We start from the raw sequence: 8,200 nt of genomic DNA, 5'->3' as shown, positions 1-8,200 counted from the left end.
TTTATTTTCTTCCTGCTTATTTGCATTTTCTACTTTCTAGTAATGAAAATGAGCTACTTCCATAAGTAGAATAAAATGCTGAAGTTATTGCTTATTTAAAAACATGTCATCAATACTGTAATGAATGAGAATTTTTTTAATGCTAGTTGCTAAAGGACAAGGCCATTTTCCTGGTGCTATGCCCAGAGGGCTTCTGTTTCTTCTTTTGTTTTATGGGTTCTTTCATCATAGAAGTTGTATCTCATTATTAGAGCATTTTTGAAAATTTAGTATGCTTAATAATCCCAGAAGGTATTAAAATTTCAGATTCCTTCCTACCTTAAAGAGCCTCATTCTCTTTTCAAAATTTGCATTTTTTAACAGGCACTCCCAGTCATTCTGATGCAAGTGATCAAAGAATCGAGTGACCATCAGATTTATAATGTACAGTCCACACTACAGAGATTTAGATGGTGAAAGAGACAACCAAAATAATTTACACGATATAATTTAAAATTTTTACATATCAGCTGATAAATTAACTTTACTATATTAGTTGACAAACTAGTTTTAATTTTTGTGATACAATATTTTGAATTTACAATTACAATCAAGGGCTTATTGATCCACTAAATACAGAGTTCAACAAATGAAAAGTAAAAAAAAGCATAGTTAAAAACTATGTTCCAAAGTTAATTATTTTGGGTTAAGCTTGTGATTATAAAGAAAATTGAAAGTATGTCATTGTAAAAATTAAAAGAAAAATAAGAAAAGAAGGAGGGAAGGTGGAGTGGGTGATGGAGGGAGGGTATGGTGGGAAGTATCGTTATGCTCTTAAAACTACATATAAAATATAAAAAAAGGTTACTGAAAAAATTAAAGAAATAACAAAGAAAAGAAGGAAGGTTTGAGAGAGCGAGGAAGGGAGGGAAGTAGGGTTATCCTAGAATTTATCTATGAAATACATTAAATCTGTTATCTTTATATTAATAAAAATATTAAAAATAATAGTGAATTATTTCAAACGTCATACATTTTTGTACATTTAAACACACTATAAAATATATAGGTGGCATGTGGCTAGGTGCTAAGATGGTGGTGGAATGAGGGGCATGCTGCCTGGACATTCCGGCCACCATCATGCAGGAAACACTGCACCTGCAGACCTTCCAGATTCGAATGGAGTCTGTCAAGATGGTAAAGCTGCAAAAGGAGATGGAAGCCGAAAGGGACCATAATACTTTCTTCGTGGCTGAACAGAACCTTACGTGGCAAGATCCTGCCTGCGTGATGACGTCCCCGCCAAGGACTGTTACGTTGCTAAGAACTTTATGGTCGTCACAGTGACCAAGGCTTACTCTGGCCAGCGTTTCTCAGCGCGGCCAGAGGCTCCAGTCACTTCTGCTCTGGAGTCCTGTTCCTCCTTTCCTACCAGCCCGCCCTTCAAGCATGTCCCGTTCCCCACCGACCCCCAGAGAGGACGGGAGCCCGTCGGAGGAGTCAGACTTCCTGGAATCTGCTGAGTCCATGCCGGTCGCTGGACCCTCTTCACGTAGCAACTGGCCTAGGGAAGACGCAGCCTCCATGATGGTGACTGGCTCCGAGTACGAGACCATGCTGTTTGAGCTCATGTCTATGGGGTACGAGAGAGAACAAGTGCAAGCCGCCCTGCGTGCCAGCTACAATAATCCGCACCGAGCCGTGGAGTATCTGCTCATGGGAATCCCTGGGACTTCCCAGGCCGAATACATGCCTTTCCGGGAACACCGGGCTGCCGCACAGCAGGTCGCCGAGGCAGGGAGAGCCAACCCCCTGGAGTTCCTGCGATATCAACCCCAGTTCCAGAACATGCGGCAGCTGATTCAGCGGAACCCCGAGATGCTGCCTTGCCTTCTCCAGCAACTGGGCCGTGACAACCCTGAGCTTTCACAGCAAATAATTCAACATCGGGACTACTTCATCCACATGCTGCACGAGCCCTTCAGGGAGCTGGAAGATGTGTCCGACACGGAGATGGAGGTGGAGGTGCAAGTGGAGGTGGAGGTGGAGGTGGAGGTGGAGGTGGAAGGGGGCGCCATTGGTGAAGAGGTCTCGGAGATAAACTGCACCCAGATGACGCAGCAAGATAAAGATGCTTTAGAAAGACTGAAGGCCCTGGGCTTTCCGGAGAGTCTTGTGATCCATGCTTATTTTACTTGTGAAAAAAATGAGAACTTGGCTGCTACGTTTCTTTTGAACCAGAGTTCAGATGATGAGTAACTTTGGGAGTCCAGGCAGCCATGCCACAAAAGATTTATAATAAAGGAGGAAAAATATATATATAATATTTAATGTTTCTTCGTGTTTATTTATTTAAGAAGTAGGATAAAGGTAAAATCCTTCTAAAAAAAAAAAGAAGAAAAAGAAAAACTTTAGAAAAGCACCCCAGTTGTGGCCCCATTCCAATTTTGGTCTGAGAAGACCAGACCAGATAGGTATCCCCATCCTCCTCTACAGCCCAGCCAGGTACGTCCCTGGGAGGACCAGGAGGTGACAGATGGGCCCCTCTTGGCCTCTGTTCCAGCTCCCTGCAGCCAGGGGAGATGACTGCTCTCTTCCCCATCCCTCAAAGAGCCCCCAAGGACACCCTGCCCTGCCTTATTCCAGAATGAGGGGAAGCTGGAGCCCCAAACGTTGATCCTTTGCTGGAGTGGCCCAAATCTTTGCAACTGAGGTGAACCCCCAAAAGGCACAAGGCCTCGCCTGCCATCCCAGTCTGACCTTGGTCTCCAGCCTAGGGAAGGGTTAGCATCAGATCTGGAGGCATAGGCTACCCTCACCCCAGAAAAGGACTGTCTCTGATAAAGTTTTGAAGACGTGAATATAGTTTCTAAAATAATATATAAATTAATTAAACATATAACTTATCAGAATATTTTAAAATTATAAGTAGAGCACCTGTTCCTGTTATATATTCATGTACCTTAATCAGTTTCTTAGTTGTACCTGTGTCTATAATATCACCCAATATTGTTTTATTTAAAACAATGCACTTTTACATAAAGTCTTATTGATTTTAATTTTCTGCAGAATACTCTTCAAAGTTGCATTTTATGCTTGGTAAATTTGAATTTTAATGTCATCAATTATTCTCTTCATATGATCATAACTTTAATTAGAAAAATGCTTTTAAAATTTTTTATTAATATAGAGAACAGATTTCATGTATTCCATAGATACACTTCTAAGAAGATAACCATACTTCCATCCCTCCATCCTTCAATATCCCTCCTTCCTTTTATTATTTTTTCATTTAATTTTTGCATTAACAATTTTTATAATGACAGGCTTAATGCACCACTAGCCATAATGTTCAGCAAGTAAAAAGTAGAAAGGTCACTCCACAGGGGTATAAACAATTATCAAATCTTAAGATGTCAGTTATGTTTTCACACATTTTTTGTACTCTACATTAACTAACAAATATCAGAAAAGCATGATATTTGTGTTTTTGCCACAGGCTTATTTCACTAAACGTAATGGTCTCCAGTTGCATCCCTTTTGTTGCAAAAGACAGGATTTCATTCTTTTTTATTCCTAAGTAGTATGCCATTGTGTATACATATCACATTTTCTTTATCCAGTCATTAGTTGATGGACATATAGGTCCTGACACACCTGGGGAACTCAGAGAAAATTTTTTTAAAGATTTATTTATTATTTGAAAGGCAGAGTTAAAGAGAGGCAGAGGCAGAGAGAGAGAGACAAAGAGGTCTTCCATCCTTTAGTTCGCTCCCCAAATAGCCACAACAACTGGAGCTGAGCCAATCCGAAGCCAGGAGCCAGGAGCTTCTTCTGGGTCTCCCACTCGGGGGCAGAGGTCCAAGGACTTGGGCCATCTCATACTGCTTTCCCAGGCCACAGCAGAGAGCTGGATTGGAAGTGGAGCAGCTAGGTCACGAACTGGCATCCAAATGGGATGCTGGCACTGCAAGCGGAGGCTTTACCTGCTATGTCAGAGCACCAGCCCCTCAGAGAAAATTCTTTTAACTGAGGTATTATCCCAATACATTGTTTGTACTAAAATAACTATTTGTTTAGCTAAAAAAAATATGATTTTTGCCTCTATTAACAGTAGTTTCTTCAGCAAAGGTTTTTTTCACAAAACGAAATTCACTGAGTTGTTTCTTATAAAAAGAAACTGTTGAATAATTTACCACATTTTGATGCTTCAAAATCATATACTTGTTTCATTCTATTCCAGAGAGTAAGTCTAACCACTTAAATATAATTTTGGGGCCAGCACTGTGGCATGGGGGGTTAAGCCTCTGCCTGAGTGCAAGCATCCCATACGGGCACTGGTTCTAGTCTTAGCTGCTCCTCTTCTGATCCAGCTCTCTGCTATGGTCTGGGAAAGCACTGGAAACGACCTTTATGTGTGTGGACCCCAGCACTGGCGTGGGAAACCTGGAAGAAGCTCCTGCTCCTGGCTTCGTATCAGCTCATCTCCCACCAGTGCAGCCATCTAGGGAGTGAACCAGTGGATGGAAGACCTTTCTCTGTCTCTCCCTCTGTCTGTGACTCTACCTTTCAAATAAATATATAAAATCTTTATAAAAATAATTTCTACATCAAGAAAATAATAGGTCAAGATATTCCAAGGTACATTATAGAATTACAGAATTTTAAAAATTAAAAATTTTACACAGTTTTGATTCTAAACATTTAATTCAGAAACACTTTTCTTTAACAAAAATTTCCATGTTTTCCAGTTTCCAGTTTTGTTTTCTATTCTGATTCATTAAAGGCCGGAAAAGTCAAAAATTTTGGTGTTTCATTTGTGTATCTTAAAGAGTTCCCTCTGACAAAAGTTTGAAGAATTTGTTTTCAAAATGTAATTCATTATAGTTGTAGAATAGGTTAATTTATAAAATAGTTCTTAAAAGTATTAGTTCTTTCAAAATAGTTCTTCAAAGACTTCTACACTTTGATTTATTATGGCCCTCAGGGGCTGGCTCCATGGCGCAGTAGGTTAATCCTGTGCCTGCAGCACCAACATCCCATATGGGCACCAGTTCTAGTCCCGACTACTCCTCTTCTGATCCAGCTCTCTACTATGGCCTGGGAAAGCAGTAGAAGATGGCCTAAGTGCTTGGGCCCTGTACTCACATGGGAGACCAGGAAGAAGCTCCTGGCTCCTGGCTTCGGATGGGCGCAGCTCTGGCCATTGTGGCCATTTGGGGAGTGAATCAATGGAAGGAAGACCTTTCTCTCTGTCTCTCCCTCTCACTGTCTGTAACTCTACCTTTCAAATAAATAAAATCTTTAAAAAAATTTATTAAGGGCTTCAAAGAAGAAAGAACAGATACTTACATGCACAAGTTGTTTTTTTCTTATTCTTCAATATCACTTTGATCACACAAAAATTTATCTTCCATCAGTTATTCTTTGTCCATATACTTATTTGTAAAAAGATAGGTTTTTGTGGGGAATCCCACAGGAGTCCAAAAAATAGAGACACAGATCACCACTTACCCGACCAGCAGAAGGAGGTGAACTCTGGAAACTCCACAGAGAATCCTAGAGTCAAAAACTACCACTATCCACAAAGTGGAAGTAAAGAAAAATGGAGTCACTCATGTCAAGCCAGAGACTGATGACATCACTTATGCTAAGCTGATGCTTGCCAAGAAGGATGCTCCTCATCAGATTGAACAGACATCCCTGGGCAGTCTGATAACATGTGTGCTTGGATGAGAACTGCAAATTACCTTCCTACTCACACGATGATTGGACGCACCCTGAGAATGAGCTGGAGATACCCTGCCCTAGGCATTGGATTGGTGGCACCCTGGGAAACTCCGAGAGGGGACACAACTGATTGGTGACACCCAGACCCCTATTGGAGACTCCGCCTTCAGAGTGGCAAGGATAAAAGGAGAGCCTTTGGCACTGCTCTCCATGCTCTCGAGGATCATGGCCCAGTGTGTGTGAACCCCTGGATCTCCACACATCTGGAGCTGAAGAGGCAGCCCACTACTCTGCGCTGAGCAGGTAGCTGCACAAGCCAACAATGGACAAAGGGCCCAGTGCGTGTGAACCTCTGGATCTCCACACATCTGGAGCTGAAGCGCCAGCTCGCAAGCCCCCTTGCTAAGTGACACAAGGCGACTACGGGATCAAAATAACGGCCGAGCTCCCGCCTCGCCGCCGCCTTGCCTGGACCCCTTATCAGCCTGCTGCCAGACCTGACCGCAGAGCAGGACCAGACCTCTCAGCAGGGGACCTCTCCAACTCCTCGCCTTGCCGTCCACCTGGGAACTCTGAGCTCACTACCCAGAGCGACAGCCATCCCACAACTTCCTGCTTGTAAATGACTGATCCAAGATCCGTCTCTGCCCAGATGTTGAGCTCTGGACATTGAACACTGACTTTTTTTTCGTGACCACGATACAACCCTTGAGAACACAGTCTTTATAAATTACATTAGCCACGTGTAGTGCAATATGAATGTGCTTTGAACCTATGATTAAGAGTAATAATTCGGTGCTGGAGCTGTGGTGCAGCAGGTTAACACACTGGCCTGAAGTGCCGGCATCCCATATGGGCGCCGGTTAGAGTCTCGGCTGCTCTACTTTCCACCCAGCTCTCTGCTATGGCCTGGGAAAGCAGTAGAAGATGGCTCAAGTCCCTGGGCCCCTGCGTAGGAGACCTGGAGGAAGCTCCTGGCTTCGGATCAGCGCAGCTCTGGCCGTTGCAGCCATTTGGGGAGTGAACCAACGGATGGAAGCTCTCTCTCTATCTCTCTCTCTGCCTCTCCTTCTCTCTCTGTGTAACTCTGACTTTCAAATAAATAAATCTTTAATAAAAAAAAGAGTAATGATTCGTACCTTGCTGTACATATGTTATAATTGGATAGCCCTTGAGGTTACTTTAATGCTGTATATTATGATCTGTGGTTTAATGAATATAATTGATGAGTAGTAAGAAAATAGTATTATTGTTAAGATTTGATTCCAGTAGTTCTTTAGTATTGTCATTAAGAAAATAGTGTTATTGATGGATTCAAGTTGTAGTAAGATAAGTAGTAGTTAAGCTATAGATTGAGCTGATATTAATAAGTATATTGATAAGTATGAATTTATAAGTATATTGATACTGATAAGTGTATTGACTTTAATGAGCATATTGATAAATAGTGTGATAAAAACCCCTGGTGTGTAAGCAATGACATCTTTCATTGGAAAGGCAGTCTTGTGTCCGTGTGTTCCTCCTTCTGCATGCTCCGACATATTGCCCTTAAGCCCTGTCGAGCTGTGTGATAGCAGGCACTCGCGACAGTTTTCTAATTTTCTAGATACATAATCACAGCATTTAGTATGCACTTATTTTTTATTTTTTTAAAGATTTATTTATTTATTTGGAAGTCAGAGTTACACACAGAGAGAAGGAGAGGCAGAGAGAGAGAGAGAGAGAGAGAGAGAGAGGTCTACCATCCGCTGGTTCACTCCCCAGTTGGCCGCATTGGCTGGAACTGCACTGATCCCAAGCCAGGAGCCAGGAGCTTCTTCCAAGTCTCCCACGCCAGTGCAGGGGTGTGGTGGAATGAGAAGGCCATGCCAAGGTGGCTGCTGGCAAGCGAGCGTCAGTTACTCAGGAATGGCTTTGAAACCCACCTGGCAACGGAGCCTGTCTGGCAACAGGCTGTGATTGGATGGCTTTGAAGCACACCTGGCAATGGAGCCTGCTTGGCAACAGGCTGTTATTGGATGGCTTTGGAAACTGCCTGGCAACATGCTGTGATTGGTTGGGGCATAGACCGCCCCTTGACCGGATTGGCTGGTCTTGGCTATATAAGATGTTGTACCAACTGAAATAAACGAGTCTGTGGGCTGCTTGCCTCAAGCCGGCTTTCACCAACTCCCGGGGTCTGTGTGGTGACTCTGCACCTCTTGCCCCCACCACGCTCCTCCTCTCAGAAATGAATCCACTGCAACATTGTTGAGAAATCAACTGCAACACAGGGGCCCAAGGACCTGGGCCATCTTCTACTGCTTTCCCAGGCCATAGCAGAGAGCTGGATGGGAAGTGGAGCAGCCAGGTCTTGAACTGGCACCCATAAGGGATGCCAGCACTGCAGGCGATGGCTTTACTGGCTACGCCACAGTACAGGCCCCTAGTATGCATTTATAAATTATGTGTGTACCACAAATAATCCCAAATAAAATTCCTCATAGGTTCC

At 43.1% G+C, this 8,200-nt stretch overlaps 1 pseudogene; it reads left to right on the top strand.

Annotated features, from left to right (window-relative positions):
• Positions 1-1,119: 1,119 nt before the first annotated feature.
• On the top strand, positions 1,120-2,313 carry LOC100353813 (UV excision repair protein RAD23 homolog A pseudogene; annotated as a pseudogene).
• Positions 2,314-8,200: the final 5,887 nt, after the last annotated feature.

The sequence above is a fragment of the Oryctolagus cuniculus genome, chromosome X (assembly GCF_964237555.1).
Source record: "Oryctolagus cuniculus chromosome X, mOryCun1.1, whole genome shotgun sequence".
NCBI classification, from domain to species: Eukaryota; Metazoa; Chordata; class Mammalia; order Lagomorpha; family Leporidae; genus Oryctolagus; species Oryctolagus cuniculus.
This window is presented reverse-complemented; position numbering and strand designations above follow the sequence as displayed.